The 21,106-nt window shown below is 48.6% G+C and overlaps 1 protein-coding gene and 1 long non-coding RNA gene across 7 annotated transcripts in view; one reads left to right on the top strand and one right to left on the bottom strand.

The window, feature by feature from the left end:
* PLEKHA6 (pleckstrin homology domain containing A6) overlaps positions 1-21,106 on the bottom strand; it is a 138,012-nt gene that overhangs the window by 93,184 nt on the left and 23,722 nt on the right. The window lies entirely within an intron of this gene.
* Positions 4,165-12,579, top strand: LOC309631113. Its single transcript, XR_014246073.1, has 2 exons — positions 4,165-8,964; positions 12,180-12,579. It is a non-coding gene; the product is annotated as an uncharacterized lncRNA (long non-coding RNA).

Raw genomic sequence — 21,106 nt, 5'->3', positions numbered from 1 at the left:
TTCCAGCTATATGATCCAAATGTTCATGGCTCTGTGCCCTTGAACTCTGCTTACTGCCCAGACCCTGGGGCCCTCTGCTTAGAGTTGGTCCAGGCAGAAGCCAGCTCCAAACAGCAGCCTCTGTAGTCTGAAATTATGGACAAAGCAGCTACTTGGGTTTCTGCTTTGCCCTAGTCTCTCCCTTCCCCCTTTCTCTTCTGCCTGGGATGGAAACTCTGCCACTCTCTGCTCACATGCTTGAGTCACAAGACTGAGCTCCCAGCAAAAGAACTAGCTCAAGGATATAATAGGCAGGAGCCAGTGAAACAGAAATGTAATAATTTATTTTGTTCATTAAGTTCCAGTCTTCCTTTTTTGATGCCTAAGAAAGCAGTGCAATGCTTACTGTTTGCCCAGCCTTCCTACCTGTCCTTCCCATTGAGGCCTCACTTCCTATTCATCTCAGCTCCATTCCTTTCTCTGTCTCTCTCAAGGCCCACAAATGGTGTCCTATTGTCTATACTGCCCAGCACTTGAAGAGTTATAGGAACCAGCCAGTGATAAAGAGCTCATACAGAGCAAAGGAGCTTGGTGCCTGCCAGTCTCCTCTCTTTCCATGAGCCCCATTGCCAGAGCCCTTCTCGGCCTGGAGTCTCTGGCCCACTTAGGCCAAGGAGAGCACTGGAAGTCCCACACTTGATTGGCACCTCGTAAGTAGGCTTCCTCCTCTGCCCAGGCAAGTTGTTGTGTCTAATTGTCTAACTGCAGATTTCCATCTCTGATCTGCATGGGCAGATGGGCAAGCAGCTGTGCCAGGCCCCAGGGGACTGCAAGCTCCCGGGGAGGAGGAGCGTCCACCTGGCTCTCTAGGCCCAAGGCCTCAGGGGGCCTCCTCAAGGGCAAGAAACAGCCAGGCCTCCAAAAGGGAAAAATACAAGAGCAAGTCTAAGCCAAACCCCACGGCCTCCCACTCCCTCCCTGCTTGCTCCCATTCCTAAGGAAGGGACAGAGCAGGTATCAGGGAGCCAGGGTGGCTGGATTGTTTTCCCCATTTGAGGCACGTGTTTCTGAGAGCAAGGTCCCTGATTTCTCTGGATACAACTTCATCATCCTTAAAATTTTGGCTGAAGCCCTGGGCCACTTTCTGATGACTCTGGCTAAGCTGAAAAGAAACGAAACTGCTATCAAATGCTGCTTGGACCTCCTTATCGGTGGCTCCTGGAACAGCTAGCATACAATCCTACATCTGTGATATACGGTCAGCTTTCAGTTGTCTGCTGCTGCTCTGTTCTTGTACAGTGTCTGCAGATCTCACAGCTAGATACTGGATTGCTCTGAGCAGATCATTCAAAATAACAATGGCTAACACTTACTGAGCACCTACTATGTGTCGGGCACTGTGCTAAGCTCTTTGTTTACATTATCTCATTTAATATCCATAACTACCCTGTAAGGTAGGTGGAGACACTGATGCAGAGAGAAGTTAGCTAATTTGCCCAAGGCCAAGCAGTTAGAAAGTTGGATCAAAATCCACACTCAAGCAAGCTGACCTCAACGCCTCCATCTCGTGTGTGTGTGTGTGTGTGTGTGTGTGTGTGTGTGTGTGTGTGTGTGCTTTGCAAACTATCAACTATTATACAAATATAAAGAGTTATCAGGTATGAGTAGTAGTATGTAGATAGTAGTATGAGCTAGGGGGTGGGTATAGGAGATAGTCAGGGAAGGTTTGTGTCTGAGCATTAATCTGATTCAATATGGCTGAACTGTAAATCAAAGCTAATTGGAAAAATTATTCGGAGTATCCCGGGCTTTCACTCCCTCCGTCAAAACAAAAACCTGAAATCCGACTGAACACTGTAGAGATGCAAAGGACTCTTTCCAAGACTCCCAACCTGGCATTTATGAGACACCTGCCTTACCAATCCACAGAGACACCAGAACGGGTGGGAGTGGGCCACCCTGTTGCCATGTGGTCTCAGCCTCCACAGCAACACCTCCCAAAGAAGGAGGCTTCTTTCCAAAGTAAGAGATCACTTACTGTGGGATGTAAGAAGCAAGGTCTAATTAGAGAGAGTCATTAATAGGCAATTAGCCTGTAATGAATGAATGGATCTAGGCAATGATCATCAAGGCTGCTAATATCACAAAAGGGGAGAGAACCAGACATTGTGTGTCTCCTGACAGATGTACACACCACAACCAAGGGATCCTTGCCCCTCCAATAAATAAATTAAAGGAACCTGAGTTTGACCAAGCCCTAACATGTTCCAGGTTTGGAACATGTTAAATGACATGATGAGGATGCAGTCAGCCAAATCGAGAATGTGAGAAATTCTACAAGACCAATGACCCAGTTTCTTCAGCAAAACATTGCAAGAGAAAGAAAAAGAATACCTATAGATTAAGAGTGACTTAAGAGCTGTAGCAATCAATCACAATACATGGACTTATTCGGAGCCAAATTAAAAAGAAAACTAGAAAATAAATTTTTACAATAATCAGAGAAATATTAATACTAATTGGATATTTCATTATATTAAGGAATTGTTCATTTTGTTTAGGTGTGATAATGATGTTTTTAAAGAATCCCTATGTTTAGAGATGAAATGATAAGCTGTCTAGAATTCGCTTCAAAATAATCAGAGGGTAGAAAGGATTGGGAGTGTACCTAAGACAAGATGGGCCATGAGATGACTTCAAAACTACTGAAGCTTAAAAGAAACAAAACAAAACTACTGAAGCTTGAGTGCATGAGGGCTACTACACTATTCTATTTTTGTCTATGTTTGCAGTTTTCTATGATAAAAAAGTTTTTTTTAAGTAAAAATCAGACTCTCCATGATCATCACTGTGGTGATATAAGCACAGTGCAATAAACTCCTCCAAAGTGGCCAGGCCACTGGCTCTGGCCTCTGTTCTCCCACCCTTAAGAACATGATGGGAGAGGACGCCCCAGACTGCCTTCCCCTTTCCAGTACTAGCACTGCAACAACTTACACCTCACTTTCTACAGCTGGATCCCCTCAGGCCTTTGACAGAGGTAGAGCTAGTGCTACAGAAGAGAAAGCAACCCTCCCAAGGTCCCACCACGAGACAGCAGTGGAGCCAAATCAAATCTTTGGAGGCGGAATGCCACACTCCGGCTTTCCCTCAGACCATCCTGACTCAGAGCTGAAAACGAAGAGCTTTCCCAGCTTTCCCAGTCCCATACTGAATTTAGCCTCTCACTACCCTGGGGGTTGAAAAAGAACTGGTATCCCTCGAAGGAGCATCTGCAGCGGCCGGATCAAATGCTGAGCTGCCTTTCCGCTTCCATTATGCGGAAGCAGAGGAGGGAGAAGGCAGAAGGAGTGGGGAGGACAGGCCGCAGCAGAGCTGAGCGCCCAAGCCCACACTCTGGCCCGGCCCAGGGACCCAGGCTGTGGCCAACCCCACCCTGGGCAAACAGCTGGCACCGCCCAGGCTGGTCCTCCCCTACCACTTCCTGCTGCTGCAGCTCGCAGAGCTCCTGGGAGAGGAGACAAGACTGAGGGAGAGGGGACGCAGAATTCAGAAGGGAAAGGAACTGCACAGGTACGACGGGGTGTCTGCAGAAGCCTTTAGAAGGGAGGAAGTAGAGGGGTGAGCACCAGAACTGGCACATTCCAGAGCTCAGATCTGCCAAGGAAATAACTGAGTACAAGGGAGAGAAGAGAAGAAGAGAGCAAGGGAGAAAGAAAGCAGCGGTAAAGAGGGAGGCGAGAGAGATGGGGTGGGGAAGGTTCCAGAGGCCCCCAGGACCACATAACCAGAGCCATGGGTCAGCCAACTGCCCACCCCACTCCTGCAGCCCTGGCCTCCAGGGTCCCAGCGGCCATTCCCAGCCCAGTTTGCTCAGAGAGAGCTCCCTGCCTCACTGGCCCAGGACGGGCGTGCAGGAGCCAGCTCTCGGACACACCTCGTGGCCCCAGGGTCCTCTCCTACCTCCTGGCAGCCTGCTCCTGGAGAGAGACAGCGGACTGACCCACCTGCCTCCTGAGGGGAGGAGTGCCAGGGGCCGGCTCCACCTCAGGCCAAGTGGCCAATCAAGGGAGTCTGCCAGAGCCTGCCCTTTTGGGACACACTGCTGAAGGGGACACGGGATTAACCTAGTGTTCATCCAAGGTGCCTGTTCCATATTCATGCCCATGCTGGGCGGTCACAAGATGACCGCCTCCTACCTCCTCACGCTCACTGACCTTCAGGGACCACAAGACCCAAGGTTACCTTGGAGTCAACCTCCACCAAAGCCAGGAGAGCAGCCATCCATCCTCACCCTTTAGGCCCTGAGCAAGTGGACCACAAATTCCCCAACTGAGAGTCGAGGGACCTTGCAACTAACCCTAGAGGCAGCACCGACTCTGAAACTCAAATCCTGGCTCTGCCACTTGCTGGCTGCGACCTAAGGCAAGTCACTGAACAGCTCCAAGCCTTCGTCATAAAGTTACCGTGATCCTTTTGCTCAGCCCGTGCCTGCAGAGCGATGGGAGCGAGCGCTGAAGGACAAGAGCTCTGGACTTCTAGAGGGAGCCACGCTCTATAAATGCGACGTATCATTACCATAAACAAAGTTCTTGCCACACCTAGGAAGGAGGAAGCAGGTTTCTGTCAGGCTCTGCAGCTCCATCCCAAAGAAGGATAAGGCAAATGACAAACCAAGTCAGAGAACACTGAGGCCTCCAGGCCTCAGCACCTTACGCAGGAGAGCAGAGGCCCCCCAGCCCCATCAGAGGGAAATTGCAGGCACAGGAGAGTCAGGAAGGATGGCAAGTAAGGGATGGGGCAGGGTAGCATGATCTGGCCCTGGGACTGGTATCTGTGGGTTGACCAGGGTTTCTCTAACCATCAGGCTTGAGCTAAAGCACAGTGGCTTGGAGGAGCAGGCAATTCATACCCCAAGGGTCGCTTCTCCTTTACTCCTCCAGGGAGAAAGCTGTGGGCTGCAGGAACTTCCACGGGGAACTGGGGCTCAAACCCAGGACTCCAAGAGTTCTCTGCCTCTCCTAAGAATAATGCTATAAATAATCATCTCTGACGTTTGCACATTGCTCTTTATATACACAGACTGTTTCCCATTGCAGCTTCACAGAACCCAAAGGAGGGAAGCCTTACATTGTTATCCCTATTCCTCAGCTGATTAAACAATTGGGGCTCAGAGGGGATAGTGAGTAATCTGAAGTTACACATCTTAGGGAAATGCCAAAGGCAGGACAGGAACCCCATCTCTGTCTCTCAGAGCCTGTTTCTCTCCCCTCAGGCAGCCCAGGGCCTGGACCTCAGGAGGCAGGATAAACACTAAATGCGGAGGACAGGTCCTGCTCTCTGGGTGGGGGAGCCCTGGTCCTACTCTTCAGCCGCTCTGGGAAGAGCTCCTTTGAAGGGCTACCTCAGCCAAGAGTTAGCAACCTACTTCCAGATCGCGCAAGTTCAGGGGCCTCAGGGGTTAAACGCAGGCTGTTCTATGGCAAGTTCAGGGTTTCACTGGCAATAAATTCCCTTAAAAATTTAAGAAATGTCCACTCATCTAGCTCCTGATCGACAACAAATTCTTCCTCAGCCTATTCAAATTACAAAGTCCTTCTGAGGTTTTGAGTTCTGAGAGGTCCAGCCTTGAGCCATTTCTCCCCAGCATTCGAACATAAATGGGCAAGAGTCATATGATGCTGATCGTGGCAGAGGTGGAGGAAGATGAGAATCTAGAGCCTTCCCTGGGAGCAGGCTCTATGCACTAGACATGCTTCAGCCCAGGTGCCAGAGAAAGCTCTCATGAGGCAATCATGCATCTGGGCAGGGGAATAAGACAAACAGCATAGCTCCCCCCATCTCAGAGGGAGAAGCCAAGTGGGGGAGGCAATAAGGTGAGTTGTAAGCAAAGTCCCCTTTGCATCCTGTTCAATGAAATCTTAAATCTTTGAGCTAAAAGAAAGAGTCAATAAAAGCTCCTGACCATCCAAACAACTTTTCTCATTATCCCTGAAATATATTTGCACTCCCCGTAAAGTCACCATTGGAGGAAGGCTTTGGGCCTGCCATTCTAGACTTGGTCTGATGAGATCACCTGTCTAGGAAACAGACAGAGACACATTCCTCCTGGACTCTTTCATTCCCCTTGGCCGCCAGAGGGTTAACCAACAGACAACTCCCACAACCCCCACCCCCTTCCCAGCCAGGCAGGGAAAGCAGGATGGCTATGGAAGGCTGGGGCAGCTGGTGGGGCTGGGGGTGTGTTGAGCTTGGCCTCAGCCCAGCACTGCAGACAGCTCTACTCAATGTATAGACACCCAGGCTGGGCCCCTTGGACCAAACTCCTCCCTTCCTTCCCCACCAAAGAAAGGCTCTAGAGAAGGCCCCTCTTGGGGGAGGAAGTGGGGAGAGGGAGGCTGTTTTTCAGGATTAGAGTCTGAAGGAGGATTCCATCTCTTAAATGGTTGCATCTTTGAGGCTGCGGTGGGCAGCTACACCCTTCTCTGCTCTCTGCCAGAGAAACCAGATTAAGGCAAGAAGACACTCAGGAAACACTGGGTAGCCCCAGTTTGAGGGATGGCAGTGCCAGAAAGATGGTGCCAGTTTTGATGAGCAGAGACAAAAGTGACCTTGGAAGAAAGCTGACAGACAAGGAATCATGTTACTCCCCCACTTCCCCTCTTCTGTGTGGGCAGGAAGGGGGGATGGAAGGGCCAGCTGTTCTTAGCCATGCAGGGGGAACGATGGTACATATGTGACGTGGGCATATCTGCACCTTCTTTTCAATCTCCCACACCCCCAAGCCACTGCTCTGCCACAGTCCCCTGTCACCTCACCTCAATTACTTTGATGGCCAGCAAACAATTCTGCTGGGTCACTTTAAGAGGTGCTTCTAAGCTGTTCCAGAGGGACACCTGATCCCTCCCCTGAGAGCTCACCTTTCCTGAGTCCTACTGTTCTAACAAACGACTAGCACCCAGAGCACAGGGCAAAATCTCCTACACGTGGGGATGCAAACCTCTCTAGTGTCAGAGGAGCTTTCCAAGGGGTCCTGTACCTAATCTCCCATCTGGTCCCATATGTCCTAACCCTAACCTTAACCCTAACCCTCCTGCCTCCACTCACCAATTCAAATTTATCCTAAGACTTGGATTTCCAACCTCACCCCCTAAGCCCCTGAAATAGCTCTCGGTTTGTCATCAGAAACTTCCATCACCAACCAATCTTTCCTGTCCATGATGTTGTCTTTAAACTACAGACTTAAACATGACCCAGGGACCCACCTGAACTATGTAATCCCCAGTTCCATTGCCCTGGAGATGAAAGAGTGCTTCTGAATCTGGTCTCCCCCACTTCCACCCCCAACTCCCCCGCTTCCCCTCTTCAAATGATAATTCAGTCATGCCCTGGCTCATAAACCTTCAATGTATCTCTACTGACTACAGGATAGAAGCTAAACTTCTTAGCTCGAGATGCAAGGTCTTATATAATCCAGCCCCAATTTGTCCAATATGATCTTCTACTTCCACCCTACAACCAAAAGCATAAATTTCCTGTAAGTGTTACAAGTCACTGTGCCAGAGGAATCCAGTGGAAGGAGAGATCACTTCTGGCTAAGGCCATCAGGCCAGACTTCATGGAAAGTGTTTGTGTGTGTGTGTGTGTGTGTGTGTGTGTGTGTGTGTGTGTGTGTGGTGGGAAGTAGTATTCAGAATCATGCACTGGACCAGCTTGTAACTGGTCTGCTCTCCTCCTCCTTACTTCACCTCCCATCATGAGTTGGTAAGCATAAAGGACATACATGTGGATGCAGGAAATGCTTTTTTTGCACTTGAAGATCTGTCAAACTCCAGGCATCCAGGAACAGAATCAGACTGGAACAGAATCACAAAAACTAGCAACTGCCTGTGACAAGCCTCCTGCTACTGCTGGCCCAGAGTGATAAAGACAGCAGGGTCTAGAGAGGTCTCCTCCATGGCTCCTGCAGGGTGGTTTGCTAACAGGGCTTCCATTTCCCCTCTCCTCAGCCCTGTGGCCCTACCAAATACCTAGCATCATGAGGAAAAAAGAACCTGAGGCAGGGAGGAAAGAATTTTAAGTAACTCCCGTCTCTCTGTACTCCCAGCCTTTTCAGTTTGGATCTTTGGAGGGAGGGGTATGAGAAGAGTTAAGAAAAAATAAATCCAACCTTCTCTGCCATCTGCGATTCTGGCAACTCAATGCTATCTATCAGTGGCCAGGCAGGGGAGTGGGAGATGAAACTGAGCTTGGAATGAAGGGACAGAAGACCAAACCAGACTAGTGGACGCCTGGACTAGCCAGCTCCTCCCTTCCCAGGCAGCATCGCCAGCCAGAGAATGATGAGGCAATCTCCTTTCAAGTCTATATAATAATTCACCCAGTGAAACATCACCACTGTATAATCATCCTGAATGGGGTACTTGTATGTGATGAGACAGAGAGAGACCAAAAACTGGAAACAGGGCAGAGAGGTGAAGAGAACACGTGAGCATGAGGATAAGGAAAAAGAAAGAGAACTAAGGAGCTCTTGTTGGAATTAATTTTCAAAGACCAAACAAAAGCAATTAATGTGGAAGAGTGGAATCCCCAGGCTCAGCTGCTCTAGGGGAAGCCACCTGGGTGACTGGAGCCCTGGCTGTCGGCACTATGTTTACAAAGAAGGTGGGAGGGTGCGCACCAGAGGAAAATCCAGGGGAAATGACTCCCAAGTGCTCCAGGGGGAGGGGAGGAGTAATTGGGAAGCATGTTCCAGAGCAGTTATGTATGTGCTGGCGAACAATGCACACACACAAAGATGTTAACAGGGCAGGTCCATCCACTACACCGCTAGCCATAAAGGCATCCCAAATGTACCGAGTGCTTGTCAAACCCTCCCAAACAAGAAGTCATGGATGACAGGCAACATGGAGTGAATGCCTGCTCTACACCAAGCACTGGATATTCGGCATGGCTTATCTCCTTTCATCCAAACAACCCTATGAGGTAAGTGTTATCCTCCCTGTTTTATAGATAAATTAAGGTTCCAAGAGGTTAAGTGTACAGGAGAGGACATTTGCCCCAAGTTCCCAAAGACCTAGGCTCTACAATTTTCTACCTCCGTGACCCAGTGATTGTCACCTTGGACATATTATTTAACATTTCTAAACCTCAGCTTTACCACCTGTAAAATAGGGATATCACTACATACTTCCCAGGTTGTTGTAAAAATTAAATAAGATAATTCATATAAAGCTCCACATACTAAGTTCAGTAAATGTTTGTCCTCTTCCCCTACCCCTGCTTTCATTAAGATAAATAACTCATTCATTCAACAGACAATGGAGTGTCCAATGTATGAAAAGGGGGAAGGGAATGGAATTTTGGAAGCCCTTTTTCCATGCCAGGCACTTTACTAGGTCTTTAGGGTAGGGTGTGGAGGTTAATAAGAAGAATGGGACAGGAGTTTACAACCTAACAAGCCAGGCCCATAAATAACTGAATGCTATGATGTGTGATAAGAGCTGTGTAAGACAAGGGCAGACACAGATACAGAGCCTTGGGAGTTTAGAAAGGGAAGAGAGGAGGGACCAGGAAGAGAGATATGACGCCTTTGGGGCCACCAGGGAAGGCTCTGAGGAGAGATCACACGACTTCTAAGCCTGAGAATGGGCAGGATTCAGAGTGGAAACCAAGGGGCCAGGTCTCTCACATGGCCTTTCCGAAGGCAGAAGCTAATAGGATTCATAGGATACTAATCAGTACATGCTTTCCGTCTTTAAGAATAGAGATCAAAGATGGCTACAAATTGAAGGATAGAGACTGCTCCACCTCCCTTTGCATCTGGGTGCGCCCATGACTCAGTCTGACCAATAAAATGTAATAGAAGTGACGTTGTGTGACTTCTGAGGTTAGGGCATAAGAAGCCTTAAAGTTTCCACTTGGGTCTCTTGGAATACTCTGTCTTGAGACACTCCTTCTGGGAACCAACTGCCACACTGAGGGAAGCCCAGGTCACATGGAGAGGCCACATGTCGGTACTCAGGTTGACAGCCCCAGCTGAGCTCCCAGAGGACAGCCATGTGAGGAGTCACCTTGGCTGTCTGGCCCAGTGCAGCCCTCAGATGACTGCAAGGACAGGAGACAACCCAAGCAAGCACCTAGCTGAGCCTGGGGAACCCAGAGAACCCTAAGGGAGCAATCACTGTTGTGCTAAGCCACTACCCTTTGGGGTGGTCTACTCCGCAGCACTTCTTGCCAGAGCATTAAGTCTCCACCTCACTAACCTGGGCTGTTACTAGGGAAGTTGGAGCAAGAATCCTACTAGAAATGGATGGGAAAAGAGGTGAGAAGAGAGGGAGAGGGAGGGGAGGGAATCGGTTAAACTCTCCCAGTAGCCTCCAGCTCCCCACTCCCCTCAACTCTTCCCAACATGATGCCAGGTCAATATAACTCATAATTCAATTTACCCCTTGGGAAATAACCAGGAGAAAAAATCAGTAACATATAAAGATGTTTATAGCAGAGCTATTCATAATAGCAACCAACTGGAAACAGCCCAGATTCCCAGTAATAAGAGAAAAGCAATACAGTAATGAAATAACATGACAGAATTATTTACAGCTATCTAAAATGAAAAATTTACAGACCATCATCATACCTGGACGTGTTTGGATAAAATAACATTAAACAAAAAAATGCATGGCACAGGACAATAGCTACACACTAATTATAACTATGTTAAAATATTAACAAAGATCAGAAGGGCCCATGGAATAAAGCACATAGTTTAGTATTTACTTACCCTTGTTTTAGGCAAAGTTGATTAAGGTACTACTTTCTAAAAAGCACCAATTCAACCTTACAAATCCTAAAAATAGGGTCATGACTGCATGGGAATTAGGAAATGATATTTTGGAAGATGTTACCCAGGGGATGTGGGTAAAACCCTGGGGGGAGGGGTGGGGGCTAGATGACAGGAATGGAGCGAGTGGGATGGAGCTGTGGCATCTCTCCAGTAGGGGAGCTGAATGTTAGGAAACAAACCCTCCGTGTTTGCTAACACAGTGCAAGGAGAAGGACTCCCACAAAAGACACCCATTATCCCATAATTATTGTCTCTCTTGTGCCTGCAATTAACGGCTGTCTGAGAGGCGCTGCCGGGGTAAATAAATGTTCACCCGCATTAGAGTCAATCAGCCAGCTGAAGCGCCAATTAACAAGCCCACTGCAGAGACACTCCCTGTATCCAGCGGTGGTACCCAGCAGTGACCGTGGGGAGGAAGGGGATGGGAAAAGATGACACAGATCTTGGGCACGCTCCTACCCCAGAAGCAGTGAAGGGATGCTCAAAGCAACATCTTGAGCCCCAGGGTAGAGGCCAGTCTTGCCCCAAATAAGCCAAGCTAGGCAAGCCAGTGCTTTGACCCCCAGTGCCAAGTCAGAGGAGTCTGCACGCATCCACGTGTTGCCAGCAAGATTCCCGGGAGCTGCCACAGCTCCAACTTGGGGTGGTTTTTGGCCTGTGGGAGCCCATGAAGGGAAAGATCTGTAAGAGAAGGCCTCAGAGGTGCTGTCACCTCCTGAGTTACAGGGGGACATAAAGAGAGGACAAAGAGAGGAATCAGACAGGGAGCCATCTTGTCCAGCTGATGCTGAAACTGACTTACACTGGCCTTTGGCTATTTTTCTTAAGCAGCAAGCTCCGAAACACAGGAAAGTAGCTAATGTCAGAGAAGTCAAAGATAATTCTTTTGTCCAGAGGAGAAGGGCAGGAGAGCGAGTGGCTGATACGAGGCATCTCAAGTCCTCTCCCAGGGATTTGGGGAAGACAAGGGTACCCTACGGTTCTGCACGGCCTGCCCAGCACCTGGCCACCGTGCTACACCAGCACCCCAAGCCGTCTCTCCTACCACAGACCCAGCCAGTATTGCCCAGGCTGTGGGACCAGAGGCCCCAGAAGATGCCTATCAGGCTGCCAGGGAGCCTCTGAGATCGGAGTGGCAGATCATGCAGTTAGAGATATCTGGTCCAGGCGTTCTCAATACCGGCTTCACACGAGAATTACCTAGAGAGCCTTTTAAAAATACATTAGTACCTGGGTACCACCACAGACCAACTGAATCAGGATCTCTGGGGGAGAGGGAAGGAGGCCCAGGCACATGTATTTCTTTAAGGCACCTCAGGGATCCTGATGACTACTCCAATTTCCTCAATTACAGATGAAGAAACAGGAGTCTGGGACGGTAGTACCCTGCCAAAGGTGACAAAAGCAGCAGGGAGCAGAGCCAGAGCTCAAACCAACTCATCTGACTGCAGGATGCAGCTCTTGCTCTCAGTAAGGCTGGCTGAATGAATGAATGAGCACTACAGGGGTCTGTTCAAGATCCTGCTGTGTTCCACGGTTTCATCCACAAATTGCATAAAGACTCAGAAGGCAAGGCTACCAGATTTGCTCCTGACAAGGCCAGGAGGGATGGCTAACAAATATATGGCAGAATCAAGACTCCACATACTGAAATACTGGCCTAACACTGACAAAAATGAAATATTTGGTTGGCCAAAAAGTGCCTTTGGTTTTTAAGTCAAAATACAAGACACATTTTTCATTTTCACCCAGAACTTTATTGAACAACGTATTCACCCTCTTGTTCCACTACCTTCTGCCATTTTTCAGGCAACTTCATAATTCCATCTTCCCAAAACTTTTTATCTTTTTGAGCAAAGAACTGTTCCAGGTGCCTTTTACAGTCTTCCAGAGAATTGAAATTGTTTCCATTAAGAGAATTTTGTAAAGACAGAAATAAGTGGAAATCTGAAGGTGCAATGTCTGGCGAATACGGCGGAAGAATCAGAACTTCCCAGCCAAGATGTAACAGTTTTTGCATAGTCATCAAAGAAATATGCGGTCTTGTGTTATCCTGATGGAAGGTTATACGTTTTCTGTTGACTGATTCCGGACGCTTTTCGTCGAGTGCTGCTTTCAGTTGGTCTAATTGGGAGCAGTACTTGTTGGAATTAATCATTTGGTTGTCCGGAAGGAGCTCATAATAGAGGACTCCCTTCCAATCCCACCATATACACAACATCACCTTCTTTGGATGAAGACTGGCCTTTGGTGTGGTTGGTGGTGGTTCATTTCACTTGCCCCACGATCTCTTCCGTTCCACATTATTGTACAGTATCCACTTTTAATCACCCGTGACAATTTGTTTTAAAAAACGGAATGTTTTCATTACGTGTAAGTAGAGAATCGCATGTGGAAATACAGTCGAGGTTTTTTTCACTTAACTTATGTGGAACCCAAACACCAAAGAGATGAACATAACCAAGCTGGTGCAAATGATTTTCAATGCTTGATTTGGATATTTTGAGTATGTCAGCTATCTCCCACATGGTATAACGTTGATTGTTCTCAATTAATGTCTTGATTTGATCTCTATCAACTTCAACTGGTCTACCTGCCCATGGAACATCATCCCGTGAGAAATCTCCAGCACAAAGCTTCGCAAACCACTTTGGACACGTTTGATCAGTCACAGCACCTTCTCCATACACCGCACAAATCTTTTTTTGCGTTTCAGTTGCGTTTCTACCTTTCTTGAAATAATAAAGCATAACGTGCCAAAAATGTTGCTTTTTTCTTTCCATCTTCAATATTAAAATGGCTACACAAAAATTCACCAATTTTGATGTCTTTTTTTTTTCTTTTGATGTCTTTTTTTTAAATGCACGTTGATATGACAGCTGTCACATACAATCTAACAAATTGAAGTTAGAGACAACTAAGTGCTACTAGAGCCATCTTACGGAAAAAACTGAATGAACCTTTTGGCCAACGCAATATATCATAAATGTAAAACCCTACACTTATCATTTAAAAGATTCCAATTGTACATATAATTCAAAGCTTTGAAATATGCTCAACAGCTTGTTACTAATAAAATGGGGAAACACAAATACAATCTATATATTTTTTAAAATGCATGAGTGTTTTATAAAAACCCTATTATTAGCAGTCCAAGAAGCAAACAGGGCATGTAGACAGTTAATGACCAAATATTCTGGAAATAGTTTCATGCCTGTCCCTAGAAGCCTCGTCAGTAAGACTGATTTCAAGATCTTGGAAGACAGAATTCTCCCCACCTCACCCTCATTCCTACCCCAAGTTGAATAATGTAGACCAGTACCTCTCAAATTTTAACGTGCATATGAAACTCCTAGGGGGATCTTGTTAAATTCAGATTCTGATTGTGTAGGTCAGGAGTGAGGCCTGAGATTCTGTATTTCTAACAAGCTCCCAGATGATGTAGGGGCAGCTGGCCTATAAAGAGTAAGGATTTACAGGGTCTCAAAGGTTTACCTGTGAAACCAGTCACTCTGAATACGTTTGGGGCATCTGTGTCCCTTCCCCTATAGCCCGGGAACCCTGAGAAGTGGAGGAGCTGAATTTGGAGGTTAGGAAGTTCCAACAGTACTTGCTCAGCTCAGCTCACTTGAAAAGCAAGTCTGCATCAGATGAGCAGAGAAGAGTGAAAGAGACCCACTGAGAGAGAAAAGACCCATGGTGGGGGTGGGGTGGGGACTTTATTTCAGACCAGTGTGGGTCAAGGTATTTTCCAAATAGAACACCAGATATAGAGTAGCATTATAAAAATGACCAGACTGCATCAATGAGGGTTCATGTGTGTGTGGAACAAATGTGAAGGGACGCTCTGGGCTCCCCTTGACACTGGCCTTCCCTCTAAAGCAGATCACATCTTTTATGTAGAAGAGGAGAGATCTAAACCTAACAGCGGTCCACGGGAAAATAACCTGAGGATTTCAGCCCAATGAGCCCAATTTAAACACCGGTGATTTACAAACTGAGTCTGATATAATAGAAAGAGATGATCAAGCAGAGGGCATCAGAGTTCCGCTGAACAGACCACATCTGGAATACTGTGTTCAATTCTAGACAATTTATTTTAAGAGAAGATAAAAAGCTACCATGCACGGAGTGGCCTGTAGCTGCCAGGCCCTGTTCTAAGCCTTTTACATGTGTTAATTCATTTAGTCCTCTCAACAACCCTATGAGGTAAGTACCATCATTATCCACATTTTACACATGGATGAACTGAGGCTCGGAGAGGTTAGGATTATAACCAGGGTCACAGAGCTGATGAGTGTGAAGCCAGGTGCAAACTCAGGCAGATGAATCCTGGAGCTTATGTTTTCCCACTGTGTCATATTGTCTCTTAACACTGGTCTGACTCTTGAAATGATGACAAACAAGTGAGCTCAGAAAAGAATGATCAGGATGGCCAGGATGCTGAACTAGAACCAAAGGGTGGGTGGTAGAGAAGAAAAGTTTGAGTTCAGCATCAAGGAAGGATGTGAGTTGAAGCTGTCCAACAGTAGAAAAAGCTGCTTCACAGAGCAGTGCTCCTAGTCACTGGGGGTTCAAGCGGTGCTGGATGATCACAAGTCTGGGGTGCTGCTATTTGGAGGAAGTTTGGACCAAATGAAAGGTTGCTTCCAAGCCTGAGACTCTAGGTCCCTCTCCTGTCTTGGTCCCTCCATCTGGAAAAACAGGCTCTGACATCCGAGCACAGCGTTTATAATGAGCTACATTTAGCCCAGACTTGCCCACAGATTCTGGTGTATGTGATGGAGAGAAAGTGACAGCTATGCCCAGACTACAACTTGCCTAGGATGCCTGTAAACTGAGCCAAAGGAAGGATTATGGCAAATATGCAAACGAGCTCCTGCTGACACCTCCTTCCCCTGACCTGTTACCATCTCAGGAGGTTCTTTTGGGAGTGATAAACTCCTCTAAACTGGCTGAAAATAGCTCACTCCTTCTCAAAGAGATAATTAAGAATATAGAGAGTCATCATAAAAAGTATGAAAGAGGTCAGTGTTTCCTAACCCAAATTATACTTTGGGCCAGCACCTTATCTACATTATCCAAGTACCCCAGAAGTGAGTGATGAAGCCACGTCTCCAAGAGGAAAGGCAGAGAAGGATGGATGAAATACGATCAAACTCCACCCTGCAAATCCTTCAGCCAATAACTGGCTCTAAACCAGAAGGAAGAGAAATCACCTGAAATCTCAGCCCACAAAAGGACCTGGGCTGAGAGCATCTTCATATCTTACTCTCTTGCATGTTGCCCCATCCCAAGGATAATGCCCAGGGAAAGTGGGGGAAGGTATGTATCAAGCACCTACTATTTCAAGACACTATGCTAATTACTGTGGGGAAATACAAATTTATCAGAAAGACATATGTGAAAGAAAATATTTCAGAGCAACTTCTATTTCCAACTGGCTGTTTCAGCCAATGAAAGGACACTTTTGAAAATATAACTTAATAAGTACACAAGTGTTGATGGCTTGGCCTTGGTTCTGACAACACCAGATTTGGAAGATGCTGGGCCCGATCAGGACGTTTTCCGTTTAGATTCAAGAAAGTCCTTTCTGGGGTCTAGACACTCTCTAAGTCGCCACACTCTGCCACTCCGCCTCCAGAACAGCTGACCAGAGGCAGCACATCAACACGTGTCTGAGCCTGGCCCTGTCCATGCCGATCCAGGCTTCCTTTCTCAGACCTCGGCCCCACTCCCGTCAAGGCTTCCCTCCACTGGGAACTTTCTCCACACTCCCCATCGCCCCTGTGCCGGAGGTCTCAGTTTCTCCCTCTTCTACCTACTTGCTTCACATCTGGGATCTGCTGCCATGAGGCAGGTCTGTGGGATCTACATCTTGGTCCCCCTCAGAACCCATGTGCATGCTGCCCTGGGTATAGCCTCACCCACAGCACAAGTCCTAGAGAGCTGACGGACGTGGCTGGTGTGACAAGCGTCACCCTGAACAGGACAGCAGCATCAACCATGACCCCTCCTGTTCCCTCTTCTCCCACCCCATGCCCTGCTCCCTGCCCCTGCGGCAGGTTCCCTACACAAACCCTCCTTTCTGGGATGAATCACTTGACCTTAATAGTGGGATCAGAGGCATTAGGAAAAGTAAGCTCACCCAACTTCCCCCATCTCTCTCCACACTCACATTTACACACACACACACACACACACACGGAAAGTAACTACAATGATGGGGATGTTGGGGAAGGGCAGAAACACCTGGGAGTGGAGTACAGGGGAAAGAAGAGAAGGAGCTAAGCCCGCCCTGCCGGCTGCCACCAGAGGGTTAAGTTGGTTTAAATGAGGACATTGGTTTCTGGATTCAGAGAAGGCCCACACTGCTAAAGGAGGCTATGGCTCCTGGAGGAGCTGCTGCCTGGTTAGATAATGCCCTCCTCCAGCTCTGTGTGGGCCAAGGGGGCTGTAAGGACCAGCACCGCATGTGGTCCCTGATTCCCCCTGCAGCTCAGCTCCGCCTTCAAGCCTTCTCCTCAGCATCTCTGTGACTTTCTTTCTACATGGTCTGAAGGGCTGCCAGCAGCTGACAGCCCCTTCCTACATGCACATGAACCTGTAAGTAACACATGCACACACCCTCACTCCTCCAGAGGAAGCAGCATCTACCTCCTGCCCCTCCCAGGACACAGGGTCTGGGCACCTGGAGAAGGCCAGCGGGGCAGCCCTGAGAGGCCGAAAATGAGCCGTGACTGTTGGGGGTGTCATAACAAAGTAGGGGAAAATAATCACATTTTCCCTCCCCTCACTCCCACCTCCATTATCTCACTATCTCTGGCTAATATGCATGCATTCAAACTTGGGTCACATGAGGGGCAGAAAACCATAAATCCCAATTCTGATTCCTCCTCCACATCTCAACGTGGTCTTGGATGAGTGGCCCATCATCTCAGAAATATTAGATTCTTCATAAGTAAAAAGGGGTAATCAAGTCGCCCTGGACAAGCTAGTATAGAGCATACTGGGCATACACAGAATACACGGATGCAGAGATAAGGGGTCCCTACAAGACACACGTCCATCCAGCTCCCATGTGAATCAGTTCATCTTACAAGACACATGTCCATCCAACTCCCACGTGAATCAGTTCATCTTACAAGACACGTCCATCCAACTCCCACGTGAATCAGTTCATCTTACAAGACACATGTCCATCCAACTCCCACGTGAATCAGTTCATCTTACAAGACACGTCCATCCAACTCCCACGTGAATCAGTTCATCTTACAAGACACATGTCCATCCAACTCCCACGTGAATCAGTTCATCTTACAAGACACGTCCATCCAACTCCCACGTGAATCAGTTCATCTTACAAGACACGTCCATCCAACTCCCACGTGAATCAGTTCATCTTACAAGACACATGTCCATCCAGCTCCCACGTGAATCAGTTCATCTTACAAGACACACGTCCATCCAACTCCCACGTGAATCAGTTCATCTTACAAGACACGTCCATCCAACTCCCACGTGAATCAGTTCATCTTCAAGCGCTGCACACAGTCTCCTTGTATGATCCCAAGGCATCAGTTCTCCTGACTGGAAACCCACCATCTCTCAGCCTCTATTCACCCAGCCTCAGAAAGAAACACACCCCCGCTTGAGCCCCAGCAGAATTCCTAGTCACATACCCACTGCCCTGGCCCAAGGCCCTGAATCCAGCAGCCTGGCCACGAGGGGTCGGGGTCGTGGATGCTTATCACGTTGGCCACCGAGTCAGACAGCATGAAGCCTAGCGGACCAGGACAGAGGCTTGAAGCCGGCCCTCTCCTCCCACAGCTGCAGCCCCACCACTGCTCCCCAGGCCTCCGTTCAACACCAGGCAGCCTGTGCAGGAGGGGCTGCGTAGACGCTGCAAAGGGAACACACCCAAACGGAAACGAAGCGCCTCAGGTGTGAGCACCTTGCTCTGCTGTTTGCAAAGGGCAGAGTCCACGCCGGAAGAGGGGGACCGGCCCGTCTCCAGGACGGGAGACACAGGTCCTGGGACACGGAAAGACGGGCACGTTCTCACAGCACAGCTGGAAACGGAACCGAGCCTTGTGAACTCCTCCACACACTCTGATTCTTACTCTGGGCCTGATCTTGAATCTGTCACAAGTATTCACAGGGGCAGCCTTCTGTCCGGGGCCGTGCTCCTGGGGGTCAACACTCCTCACCTCTGGGTACTAAGCGCTCCCCGACCTGAGCCTACTCTGTGGTCAAGGCCGTACCTGAGCGGCCTCCTGCCATTACTTCCTTCGTCACACTGGAGATGGACAATTAAAAACTGGCTTTTCCTGGGCCTCGCTTAAGGCTTTCCTATCAGAAAATCTCCCAGGAGCCTGGGCCTGTAGGCAGCCCCAGGACCCTGACGCAGGCTCAGCGCCCAGGAAAGCTCGTGAGGGGCGGCTTAGTGCAGCCAGGCCCACCGCCCTCCTCGCCCCTTCTCCCTTACAGGCTCAGAGGGAGCACCCAGACCGCTTCAGGCTCGGCCTCATCTTTCACAGCACCCTCGGCATCTAGCAGACAAGAGGGACGGAGGCCTAGGCTCAGCTCTAGGCCCTCATTTGGGATCTTTAGAGCCTGGTTTCTCTGTTTGTAGAGGAATCCTCCAATTCCTCTTGCAGCAAGAATGAAAATGGGCAACAGATTCAGCACAAAGACCCCCTTTCAAGCCTTGCCTCTGTGACCCTGGGCCAATCGTATGACCTCTGATCTGCGACCCTGGGCAGGTCATATGATCTCTGAGCCTCAGTTACCTCGCGGATTGCAATTGTAAGGATCCAACCAGACAACCTCACACATGGAAGGTGGGAGAAGCCCGAGGTCCTATACATGCCTGAGGAGCTTTAGTTAGGATTCTCTCCCAGTGTTTCTCAAACTGAAGGCAGTGACCCAAAAGTGGGTTATGAAATCCAGCCGAAGGGTCAAGATATCTTTTTTTAAAACAAATAGACCAGACTAGACTCAAATATGACACGAAGCATGCACCACACACAGTAAGAGTATCGCACACGTGTTTGCTGGGTTGTGATGAAAAATGTTTTTCTGCTGGTGGCAGTCAAAAATTTCGATTAGGTCCTACTTTGAAAATTTTCTTGCAAATGTTCCCACCTGTATAAACTTGCTTCCTGCCCTCAGAAGATTGGGATGGTAAACTCCTTGAGGCTGAGAGCCAGGTCTCTGGATTCTCAAGAATTCCAACCCTCCCACCCCCTCCCCCCATTGTGCTGGGCTCGGACTAGGGTGGGCCTCCAATACAAGCTGTTCACAGGCTGGAAAGCATCCAATGAATAGAAAATCAGCGAGGAAGGTGAGGGGGGAACCATCATTGACAGTGCCAGGCACTGTCCCAAACAATGTCCCTGAAGGTCTGTGTTAACATTTTACAGATGAGGAAACTGGAGTTCAAACAAGTTAAGTTGTCCGGGGGTGGGGTGACCAGGATGGAGACCTAGGTTTGGACAGTCCATGGCTCCCTCTCTGGACCTCGCTGCCTTTGTCACGGCCTGAGAGAGCTCCTGCGCTGCCCTATCAAATCTTCCAAACGTCCTGCATTGCCCAAGATGACTCATACCACAAAATACACATATACACATGGCAGGAAACAACACAACATCCTTTCCTACCTGCCTTTCTCTGGCTTTCCCAGTCCCACGAGGGAGAGATAAGAAGGCTATGCTGGGGGCATCTGGGATTTCTCTTCCTCTTGGTCCCACCCTTGTCCTTCTCTGCCTCTTTTGAGGCTGATTCTCCCTAGCTCACCATCCCCCTCCCCCCATACTAGCTAACTGGTTACCAGGGCAACCCAGCTGGGAGGCTGCCAGTTACCATGGCAACCCAGCATGGTCGCCAGGCTGCCTTGCTTAGGAAGGTCGGGGACCAGGCGGGCGACAGAGCCACTAGGATGTTGCCTGCAGGAATGGCCCAGACTGAGGGGCCTACATGCCTGAGGGAATTAAGTTCCTGCTGTAGGGGGCTACTTCTTAGTTTCCCATGAGACAGCCTCCCCCAGCTGGGGGCAAGAGCTATAACCAACCTACCCAATTCTGTCACTCAAGCCTGGTAGCCTCCAAACTTTACAGCAGAATTCTGGTCACCTCACCTTGAGGAAGGTTTCTCAGAATGAGCAGCAACTGGCTATCACCCAGCCTAACCCTGGGCCCCCTCACCCTCCTCCCTTTCTGAGCATATCCGGGAATCAGCATGCATGCAACATGTGTGTGTCAGCGTGCAGACGTAGTCTCT

The sequence above is a fragment of the Balaenoptera borealis genome (genome assembly GCF_965194805.1).
Source record: "Balaenoptera borealis genome assembly, chromosome: 1".
Lineage (NCBI taxonomy): Eukaryota > Metazoa > Chordata > Mammalia > Artiodactyla > Balaenopteridae > Balaenoptera > Balaenoptera borealis.
Note: the sequence above shows the minus strand (reverse complement) of the source record. Positions and strands in the feature narration are given on the sequence as shown.